Raw genomic sequence first — 11,697 nt, 5'->3', positions numbered from 1 at the left:
AAAGAGCTCATCAGATGCACAGACTTCTTGCCTCCATGCAAGGATGATGAATCGATGCAGTTAATTCATGCAACAAGACCCCACATCCATTATTGGATGTATGAAGTACATTGAAATTCTTTAAGTAGGCCCACATTTCTGTACTAAACACCCCTTTCTTGTTGGCCTTATGTAATCTAATTTTCTGAGAAAGGGAATTTGAGGCCTATATTAGCTGTTATCTATAAGCAGCATCCACATTAACAGAAATGCAGGCTTGAAAGATATCACTGTGTAATAGATCTATATAATTTGAGTTTCTCTCTTTGAATTTAATTACAAAATAATTAAAACTTTTGATCTTTGAAGTTTTCCATGCAACAATGTGCGAGGATTTAAGTGCTATTGGGATCCCCCCCCCCTATCGTTTTGGGGTCCTTATGAGTGTTAGTTTAGGCTGACCTTGCGTGCATTGCTCTTCAGTCCCCCCCCCCCCCCCCCCCCCATGTCACGGAGACGGTTGCTGCACCACATTTATCTCTTTGTCATCAGACCGTCTCTGGACTCCCAACTGTGAGAAGTGACCAAGGCCACCTGTTCCCAGGTAGTCCGCGCCTCCACGCGGAAGAAGAAAAAAAAAATCTGCCAGGTAAGCGTAACGCTTCGCCTAAAGTCATTGGCGCACCAAGTCACGTGACGTGGCTCCTCCACTCACCTTAGCGCTGACTCCTCCTCCCTGCGGGCGGTGTCGCGCGGCGGCGGCGGCAGCAGCAGCCAGTGTCAGGTGTCCGGCAGGTTTCTCAGGAGCTCTGACTGAACGGAAGTTCCCACAGGTAGGAACAATTTCATGTTAGGACGGGGGAAAAAGTACACTTAAAAAAAAAAAAAGCTATGGCTGCTTAAACCCAAAGTAGAGAGGTATTAGAGGATTTTAGTTAGTATTTGCTAAGATTGATACAGGAAACGTTTATGCGCTCGGTCGTGCTCCGAGCAGTCCAGCTGCCGAGCCCGTGTTTCTGTTTATTCACCACTTTCCTCAAAGTTAAAAGGCTGTATTCTCCGTCCGCGTCTTTTAAAGGTTACAGCCACTTTAACCCTTTCCTCCCATAGCTGCACCTGTAATTAAAGTTTTTCAGGTGACATGTTGGCCTCAGAGCTGGGCCGCCTGTCTGTGAGTTGTGCCTCTTTGTTGAATACTTCAGCAAAGACTCTTTAGCCCAGACTCTCTGATGCTCACCTGAACGCCTGACTCGGGCTGTTGTATTAATTCATAATAGATCAATTATGCATTAAGCAAGGAGGGCTCCTCCTTTCTTATGACTGAGCAGGTGTCCAAATGGGCTGTGGTTGCATGTTGTCATAGCAAAGGCATTTAAGGGTGTTGATGTCAGTAATGGAGAACAAGGGCACTGAGAACGAATATTCTGTTGTTTAATTATAAAACCCTGAAGAGTTTACTGGATTATGTGAGATAGGCTGTAATCTTTTCAAGCCTTTGCTTGTGTCTCTCTTCTTCCATGATGAAACAGGGCCACCACTGTTGACGCTTTGTTTAAATTTCGCAACCAATGATGCCACTGATTCAGTCAATACTCCTATTGTGATATTGTAGTAAAAAAAAAAGATCCTGGCTTTGGATGTAATGGAAATGAAAGTAAGGACACCTCCCATGATCTGGAGCTGATAATGTGACACCTTCTGAAAGAGTTTTATTGCTTATTGCCACAAAAAGCATCGTCAAAGTGACATGATTTTTATTATCTCAGACGGGCAGAGTTAAACGTAGCAATCTTTTAATGGAACACCAAAGGTCCAAACAACTCAAAAATCACCCAACACGTAGCGTACACAGGGAGCATGGTTGGAACTGGAGGAAAGCCATATGAACGTAGCAGAGGACGGGAGGATCTGACAAAGGAGGGACTACCCTGAAATGGCTGAATAATAATAATAATAATAATAATAATAATAATAATAATAATAATAATAATAATATACATATGAGAATAAAACTAATACACAGGGCAACTAATAGTCAACTAATACTAGGACATTAACCGATGCCGAAAAGACTTAAGAAAGGAAAAACAGACCCAGAGTCCATGCGATTGTGTTAATTTTACATTCCAACTGTATGATCATCCCGAGTGACACAGGTTTTTGGTATGTACACAAAAATGTAAAACCCACTTATAACAACATCTAACCGCTTTTATTCTCCTGCTGCTAAAATATTCCAACACACTGTTCTCACAAATACAACACTTCTATCTGTAACCTGTGCTTGTTGTTATTCGTGTGTATAGACCTATAAATAGATAGCATATTTTGAGTGTAAGGTTGAGTGACATTAGCATCAATAATAATTTGATTACCTGTGGTAGTAAGATGTTGGTGACTTTGTACAAAAGCAAAATAAATAGAGCGTTGGAAGTAAGCTAGTGAGCTGGACACCGGTCCAAGCTCTGTTTTAGCTCATAATCTTTTTTTTTTAAAGGAGACATGTGCTTTTAAGTTTTTCCTTTTCACATTTAAATCATTCAGTTGTGGCCCATATAAAGTGGAACTGCAATGCTTTCTCCTGAATTTCTCGTTAATTTAGCTCAACAGGCCTTCAGAGCAGCCTGAGCAGTTTGTTTTGTTGCTGTCTCTTTAAATGTACACAAGGCTCTTTGCACCCCCACCCACCTCCAAGTCACAGAGCGTTCTACTCCACTCCGTTCAGCCATTTTAGTTGCATGCTGGGGGATGGTATAATGAAATTGTGTGAGTTAATACACCAACAAGCGAACATTTTCACTTATGCACTTGTAGTCTCTGCATCGTTTAGCTTGGAGTACAAAATTGCAAGGAAAAAAAAATGTAATGATTGATTTGAAAAATTGCCAAGTTCATAACCTTGATTTGCAGCGCCGCAACAAATATTGTGACGGAATTGCTCAAAAAACATTGTAGAGAAAAGAGAAAATTAACAGATTGAAAAATATGACCCCAACAGAAGATAAATATATCTATGCTGCTCCTGGAGAGACTACATTCAAATTGTCTGAATTCTTAGAGACTTCTAATACTCAACAAAATGTATTTAACGGCTAAAAAAAAGGGATTTTGCATGATTTGTTCTCTTTAATTAATTTAAAACAGCTCAAAGGTGCTGTTATGGAGGAGGCTATATCCATCCACCAGATCAGCTGGAGTCATTTCCAAACAGCCATGACACCTAAAAGACCACAGAATATACCAACTTTGATGCTGTCGCAGAAACAAAAACCTGTTGAAAAATCAGAAGTTTTACTTCAGACTTGGTGCAGACTGACCAGTTGCAGCTTATACTGCAGCTGCCTTCAACCGGCGTATCTTTGCCATTACACACGAGGTGATTCGGTGGAAAACTAAACAACGGTCACTTATGAAAGTATAGATATTCAGTATATACTAATATAGAGCTCTATTCTATGAAAATCAGTTGTAGTTGTTTTTAAATGGATGAAATCAGGTAAAATGGGGGTGTCTGTTTGCCTTCCACATTTGTGACTGTTTAGTTACTTTTCTACAAAGTTAGGGTGATTTAGCATCTGTCTATCACATGTAACGACACAGAACCTCACTTCCAAAAATACAAAATATCCCTTTGGGCAAAAGACGAATAATAATAATAATATTAATAATAATAATAATAATAATAATAATAATTATAATTCCACCAACTGTAATGCTGCTTAACAGATATGCTGCCTTAATACAGCTTCACCATTGGGTGATATATTTGAAAAATGGAATATATATATATATATATATATATATATATATAGCGGCAAGAAAAAAGTTGTTATGCAAAAAGGGTTAGAGTGGAGCTACCTACCATGAAAGAATGGACTGCTGTTGCACGCGAGATTTATATAACTCAAACTATCACATGTTTATTCAAAGTGCAAGAGACACGTTTTTACAGTTTGGTTGAAATGATTTGAGTATGTAAAACCTGTAAGATTTGGTTTTATGTGAACCAAAGCTTTGAATCACTCCACCCCCCTAGAGTTTTAATTTACTAAGGTATTTGTATAATTAGTGTTTTTGTTTTCTGTTTCAGAGCATTTTGTTCTTACCTAAAGTATGCCTATATAGTTTTCTAGCTGTCTGTCTTGTTTTTTTTCTTTCTTTCTCCGCTGTGCGTTTGCTTTTGAGGCGTTCATTACTTGCCAAAAGCAACAAGAAGATAATTGCAGCAAAACAACTCTTTACCTTGTGAGAGCAGCTCGGTGGCGTTCCTTTTAGTTTGTAGTTCCTGGCTGTTTGTATTTTTGCATCTGGAAATATCTCCAAAAGTCTCATTTGTCTTACTTGCCTGCGTGGAGAAAATGTGTCCGTTTTGTTTCAGCCAGCTGACTGGTAGTGTGCAGCAACATGTGGGCTGGGGCAGCATTTTGTCTCTCTCTGCTCTATACACCTCTGGAGAAAGCCCAGTTAAAATAACATTGAACTGCAGGAACCGCATGAAGGAGAACTTTTCTGACATACGTTTTTTAGCCAGCCCATCCCTGCATTAAATATTACAAAAACTGCTTAAGCAGAAACATTTTCTTGCAGCTTCGAGTCAAATCCTTGAGGCTGTTTTTCTTTACATGGCTTAAAAACATGGCCCTGCCTTGTTCTTAACCGCTTTCTATTAATGTGTAGGTGACTGAGGATCTGTCTTAATAATTGACTGGTAATATCTGGAAGGACAGGTCTGATGCACATTGCTGCTTGTGCGGAGATATTCTTTACCTGTTCTCATTCATTGCTATGCAGTCCTTCAGCTATTTAGGATTTAGGTAAAGTAGACCTGATTACATCTGCAGGGTGTGTCCCTTCCTTTGCATGTAGGAAACGAGTCCGGGACTCAAGGAACACCTGAAGCAAAAAGACAAACAGTTGAACGACAAGAAAGTTCCCGATCCGTTGTGCCGGCTCAGCAGAAGTATCAAATAACAGACAGGGTGACGACCAAATGAACCGCCCTGCCTTTGGATCCCAAAGCTTGCGTCAGTAATAAGTAGCCCCAAGGAATGTAAACATAATATTCTAAAGCTAGTTTGGTGAATATTTGTTGCATTGTGTTCTGCCTTTGTGTCTGTATTGTTAAATATTTGCCAAACTTGGTATAGAAATCTAAAATGTTGCCTGTGGCGTAGATTGAAGCACAAGGAAGTATATTTCTTATAATTAATAACCTGTGGATAAATGCTGTGTTTATCCGAACCAATGTTAACATTCGGGCTAAAGTAACAGGAGCACTGTCATCTGACTGTTTTTTAAGTGAGGGTTATGTTGAAGTTCAGTCCAAAGTCCTGGAACCAGTCACCAGCGCTGCCTTGCGTTGGGGCGATGATGTAATCCTCTAGGTGCGCCAGGGTGAATATGCCCTCAGCAGAAGTGATCATCAGAGTAAACATCTGTTGTCAGCAGTGATTTACAGGGCTCCTGCTAACATTTTATGACCCTTGAACCTTTTCACTCTTTGTCATGTGAAAACCACAAACGGTGATGTGTTTCATTGGGAGTTTTCATATAAACACACAAAAAGCTAAATAAATAAAACCTTAAAGAAAGGAGTACTAACACACTGTGTGCATTTTAGCCCCAGATTACTCTGATGCGCCTAAATAAAGCTGCCTGTTGTGGAATCTGTTGTCTAGTGACAAACTTTTATTTCCAAAGCAGCTCAAGCTCGGTTAGCTCAGATCACAACAAGACCGTAGGATGGATGTTGGTCTTGACTTTGACTGGGACCTTCTAAGACATGAACATGCATCGACCTAAACCTTTCCCCCCGCAGCTCTGGCTGCAGATTTATGGTTGTCGTCTTGGTGGCACATGAAGCTCTGCACCAGTGTTTTGTAGCCTCGTACAGGCTTTTCTATAGGATTGTAATGTTTTTAGCTCCAACTCTCGTACCAGCCTTCACCGCTGGTAAGTAACAAAGTAAATAAATCTTATTTATAGAGCACCTTTCACAGATCAAAAACCCGAAAGTACTTTGCATTAAAAAAAAGCGTAGAAAAACAGTAGAGATATCAGCATAAATGGAACGAAAAAACAACTGTATGTAACCTCATGGAGCATAAAACTAGTTTAAAGTCAATCTGAATATATGAGTATTTGTTGAATCTTTAAGAAGCAGCTAGAGTCAAGACAATGAGGCAAAGCTTCGCTACCGCTCTACAGGATCTATCCCCTCTGGTCTGTAAACAGCCTTTGACTAGGAGATCTCAGGCTGTGAGAAGGGCTGTACGGCTCTAGAAGGTTGTAAATAAAGGCTGGAGGTGGACCGTGCAGGGCTCTAAAGATGAAGGCTGAAATTTAAAAATGAGCTTTAAAGTGTACAGGAAGCTGATGTAAAGAGAGATTAAAACGGAAGTCACGTGATGTCTCTTTTGTGTGATGGTTAAAAGCCTCTCAGCAGCATTCTGAACTGATTGCAGACGGTCCTCCTTATTCAAACACATGAAAAGGCTGTTACAATAACCAAGATGAGATGAAGCAAAAGCATGAATTATAATGAAAAAACATCCTGGAAGCATGACACAGCTACCACGATTCACAGTGGAGATAGTGGGTACACTGAAATTGAATTATACCTCTGAAGGTAGCTGGCTGCCCTGGATTTAACTTATTGTTTTGTTTTTATTTTTTTATTTTTAAGAGTAAAATACAAATGCATGCCACACTGTTTAGATTTTTCTATTTCTAAAGTTTTGAAAACTGTGTTTCCTTTTGCTTCCTGTTGATAGCTGTGCACCTTTTTGTGTTGGTTTATCACATAAAACCCCCCTCAAATACGTTACAGGTTGTTTGTGATGTGACAAAATGTGAAATAGATCCAGGGGTGTGAAAACATTTGCGAGCGGCGCTAAAGTAAAGGTTTGTAAAATATTCTCTTTACTTCCTGAAGAAGGGAATTATAGTCTTTGGGTCTGCAGAAATTACTCAGAGGTTCATCACTTGACAAATTAACCAGGTCTCAAAACAACGGCTTTGTCAAAGTGTGGTTAAATTCTCAAAAGAAAGTGTAGTTTTGGGTTTACGCTCATCCCCTTTGAAGCGATGCCATCACTAAGCCGGCTGCTTGTTGAGCGACTGCCGCTGCTCCCTGTTGCTCCCAGCACGTGTTTTCCTTTTGGCAGACATGCGGGAGCTGCAAGTTCAAACACGCCACGTCGCCTGTGTGCATGCACAACTGAATGAGCACAAATGTGGCCATTCAGTCGTGGGCCGTTTTGTGATGGAAAGTCTGTGCTATAAACTTGCAAATTAATAATCGCAAACAGAAAACAGGTCCTACAAACACACAAAGCTGGACTCAGACCGTTGACGTTCCCGACAGTGGGATGCTAGAACAGGTTTTAGACTTGCTCAGCCGTTTCAATAAAGGGTGTAATCTTTATACCACAGACTCTCTGTGATGAAAGATGGACTAACTGCTAACAGCTGCAGGGGAAAACGGAACATCCTCATGCCATATGACTTATTTTTAGTGTTTTTTTTGCCTACATGCCAAGTGTTACTATTTAATAAATCTTAATCCAGTGAATTAGTTCACATTTTATCTTTAATTTTTTTGGCATATATATTTAATATATGTTTTTTAATGTATAATGCTTCAAAGTTTGATTCAGTAATTAAATTATTTTTCTATAGGCAGCTGTTTGTGCACAAACAAGTTTCTGACAAAGGAAGTAAAGCAAATAATTCTGTGTAGGGCTGTGCGATATGGCTTAAAAATGAAATCTCCAATTTTATTATCCCATATCCGGTTAATGTATGTTTATTCCTTTTTTTTGTTTCACAGAAATAAATTATTTAAAAAACTTGCTTTTATTTCAAGCATTTCGACTGAGAGTTGACCTGAATTCAATGTGCAACTAAATACAGCCTGTCAGACAAGATGGCGGCCCTGCTGTTATAATCCATGAAAACATAACACGATGTTTGCTGCTAGTGGTTTTACACAATGAGCTAAGAACAGACTTCACTTCACTAATGTAACTTCAATCAAACTTAAAAAAGTAAATGGTAAAAAAAAAGTTTCCTCTTTACAATATTTTTAGAATATATTTTCATGAACATGTTCAGCATTGCCTGCTGTTCTCTTCATAGAAGCCCAATGAGTCCATTGGCTAAATAAAATCCAGATTTTTCAATAATTAAATATTAAGAAATTGTCAATTCAAATTAAGCGATTAAATCGATTTGTCGCCGAGCCCTAATTCGCTGTCTTCAAAAAAAGAAGAAAACCCCCGGACATTTTTTATATTTTTTCTTGTTCCAACAACAAGATTGAATGTATTTTGTTGGGACTTTATGTTATATATTTATCTAGTCCCTATTAGTATGAAATTCCAGTATTCAAGTCGGTATTCATCTAATTAGTAAGCACACATGTGTTCCTCATCTAATAAAAATATAAACACAGTTTTTCTGTAAAGTTATAATGTGGCAAAATGTGAAAAGGGGCGTATGAATACTTTTACAAGCACTGTGTAACATTTAAAATTGCATTGCACTCTGAGTTGTTCATGCATCACATGTTGGATTGCTTTCTTTTTGTCTCTTATCATATAACATTAGGCACCAAAATAGATCATAATCCAGTTCTATCCCAGACTATCTGTTTAGCCTCATAATGTTTTGAATACTATCCCATTGTAACAACTCTATCGTATCGTATTGTTTTCTGATATTCTAGATGTGGATTATTATACTAAATTCACCATCTTTCATTGTTTTTCTCTTTATCTCAAAGCTGGTTTGTGGCATTATAATCATGCGGGAGTTAATGCAAGTGTGCAGCCAGCTGCTAACTGAAGTGATTAAATTTCTCTGCCACATTTTCTCACAGTCAGCAGCACGCCTTCATTCCAACTGGAAGAAATATACTTTCAGGGATAAATTATTGGCAAATGTGATCAGTTACATATTGAATGTGTCTGTGCTTTTTATTTTTTTCCGCTTTAGGTTGACAGAGATGGAGAACGGCTCATTTAATCGGCAGTCCTGGGCGACGCAGTCCTTGCGTGTTACCGCCAAGGAGCTGTCCATCGCAGGACGTGGCAAAAGCACTGCGATTGCAGAACGATTCTCCAAGTGGGTACAGCAAGTGTTTGCTAGTAATTCCTACTTTTAACAACTGCCTTTAATACAGATTGAGTTTAGAAATAATGCCACAACTGAAATAAATCAAAAATGGCTTCGCAATTATTAGTTCTAAATGCAACCTTTTCTTACCAGTGTAAGGGTAAGACATACATTTTTTTCCAGTGGAACCACTATCACAGGTCTTATTATGTCTGATTTATTTGTGATTAAACAGACTTTTTTTTTTTACTTTCTTCACTTTTTTTTAGCCTCGTCAAAAAAAAAAAAAAACAGTGAAAGACCCTTTAAGAACCGAGGAGGCACCTAAGATTTTATTTATCAACATCTTTACTATAAATGCAGCAAAAATAGACTGAACCAGTTGATGCAGGTTTGATCCTCAATGGTTTAAGCGCCCATTGTACCAGGCAGAGCTGTCATTTTGGCACAATGTAGCCAAATGTGCCAAATGTGTTTTTCACCTCATAAAAGGGAATCTGGTCTAATAAAAGTGCTGATTTCCATTGTAGGACTGCTTCTGCATATGGCAGAGCCTTTCATGACATTTACGCTGTTTATGATCAACTTTGTCCAGAGCCGTTCATAAAGCAAACTGTGCATAAAGCATGGAGGTTATAACAGTGACCGCATTTATAACCTTCATTATGCACGGACATTGCATCACCTCACAACGTCGGGAAAAGGCGTGCATAGGTTGTTGGAAAGGATGCCCTTTAATGGCATCTTCTGTGTTTAGAGTGCTGTGATATATTCTAAATAAAATTCAGCGACTTGTTTTAGAAACATTAAAATTAAAAAAATTAAACATTTAAACATCTTCCTTTGAGGGATTTAGAAGAAGAAAATATGGCAGAATTTAAACTACTTTTAAAGAGGGTGAAAAATGGGCGTCTCCCACTCGGCCCGGTACCAGAATGGTTGGGTTTAAATTTACTAAAGGAAATCTTAGAACACGATAAAAAAGATGAAATAGTAAATTATGTCCTCTTGCTTATGAATTGCTTAAAAATTTGTTTTATTTTTCAGTTCATCTGAAAGTGTGATGAAACTCGTAGCTCTGAATATGTAATGTGAGCAAATTCCTTGAAATGTCAGAATCAACTGTTTTCAGACATTTTTTTTCAGAATTAGTCCAAATCTGACCATTGCAACACATGTGTGTGGACACAAAGATCTACAAACATGGATCTTTGACAAACAGGCTATAATCATATTAAAGTGTACAAAAATGGAATAAGAGTCCCAAGTGCTTTAAAAGAAGGCGGCTGGACTTCCCCACTTGATTCTTGTAGACAAAAGGTTTCTTCAGCTTTGGATAAGGCTTGAAAATATCAGGCTTTTATGTCACAATCATAATAATCACACTAGGGCTGTTGAGGTCATGAGTTACTGGCCCTATTTTTCCTTCAGTTCCTTGGTCATAGTGACCTCAACGGCCCAATAATACATGTTTATTTGAACTTAATTGCATATCATTTCTAAAACCTTTGTGCTACACCGTGTTTCTCTTCGCTGAGGTTCTGATCCACGATCGGGCCACTTGCATCTTAAACAATGTGACAGATTAGGACCCACATAATCACATGTCCTTACAGTAGAATACAAGTGGAATATAGAAAACTGCTTGTCAAAGTGTCTGGGGAACATCCCCCTGCTGGTTGGGTACATAATGGCCAAAGATACATGGTTATAAAATGGGGAAGGAGTCAGAAAACCGTGTGGACAAGCAGGAAGGTAGTATGAACAATGTTTGCTGGATGCTAAGATATGTTTATGTGAGAAGTGCTCAGAGAAACAATGACACATAATTCCAGTGTAAGACGGTTATCATGGTGGCCAGAGTGCTGGTTTCAGACCAACATGGTTTTCTGCATCTGGACTGGCTCCACCAATAAAATGAGAATTATTCCAGCTAATGTGGAAGGACCAAGAGGCTCAAACACACATATAATGAATCCTTAGTGATTAATGTAGTGATTTTATTTTTATACTTTTAATTTCCAGTTACTGTTAACAGATTAAAAGGGTATATTCCTAGAATCTCCTTGCATAACACTAAAATAAACACATGAACAAATTTTCTTTCTAGTTTATTTTAAAAGCCTCACAAAGTTTTCAAACAAAGAAACATAAAATGTCTGAATGCTCTGTGTTGTTCTGAGTCAGCAGAGGTCAGTGTTGTTTCCTTCCCCCCCCCACAGGTACCAGAAAGCTGCCGAGGAGTCCAGTGCAGAGAAGAAAAAAGCAGTGAGTATTTCCCTTTAAACACATAGATGGAAGATGGCTCATGCTGACCAGTGACATTAATATCAACGTATGTGGTGCTAAGGACAAAAATCACTTTGCTTTGCAAAAATAACTTACAAGGCACTGTTGCTTCAGTGTATTTTGTTGGGATTTTATGCAATAGACTCCCACAAAGTCGGGCATAGTTATGAATGGAAGGAAAATAATGGCTTTTTACAATTTTTACACCAAAAATCAGAAAATGATCAGTTGTCTCCACTGTTGCCGTCTTCCCAGATAGTCCCGTAACGAGCACAGAATAGCATTTCTATCTCAACATCTCCAGACGTAATG

The 11,697-nt window shown here is 38.7% G+C and overlaps 1 long non-coding RNA gene across 1 annotated transcript; it reads left to right on the top strand.

Annotated features, from left to right (window-relative positions):
• The first annotated feature begins 726 nt into the window (after positions 1-726).
• Positions 727-11,364, top strand: LOC118560588. Its single transcript, XR_004929459.1, has 3 exons — positions 727-812; positions 8,977-9,105; positions 11,319-11,364. It is a non-coding gene; the product is annotated as an uncharacterized LOC118560588 (long non-coding RNA).
• The last annotated feature ends 333 nt before the right edge of the window (positions 11,365-11,697 follow it).

The sequence above is a fragment of the Fundulus heteroclitus genome, unplaced genomic scaffold (genome assembly GCF_011125445.2).
Source record: "Fundulus heteroclitus isolate FHET01 unplaced genomic scaffold, MU-UCD_Fhet_4.1 scaffold_455, whole genome shotgun sequence".
Taxonomy (NCBI): Eukaryota; Metazoa; Chordata; class Actinopteri; order Cyprinodontiformes; family Fundulidae; genus Fundulus; species Fundulus heteroclitus.
This window is presented reverse-complemented; position numbering and strand designations above follow the sequence as displayed.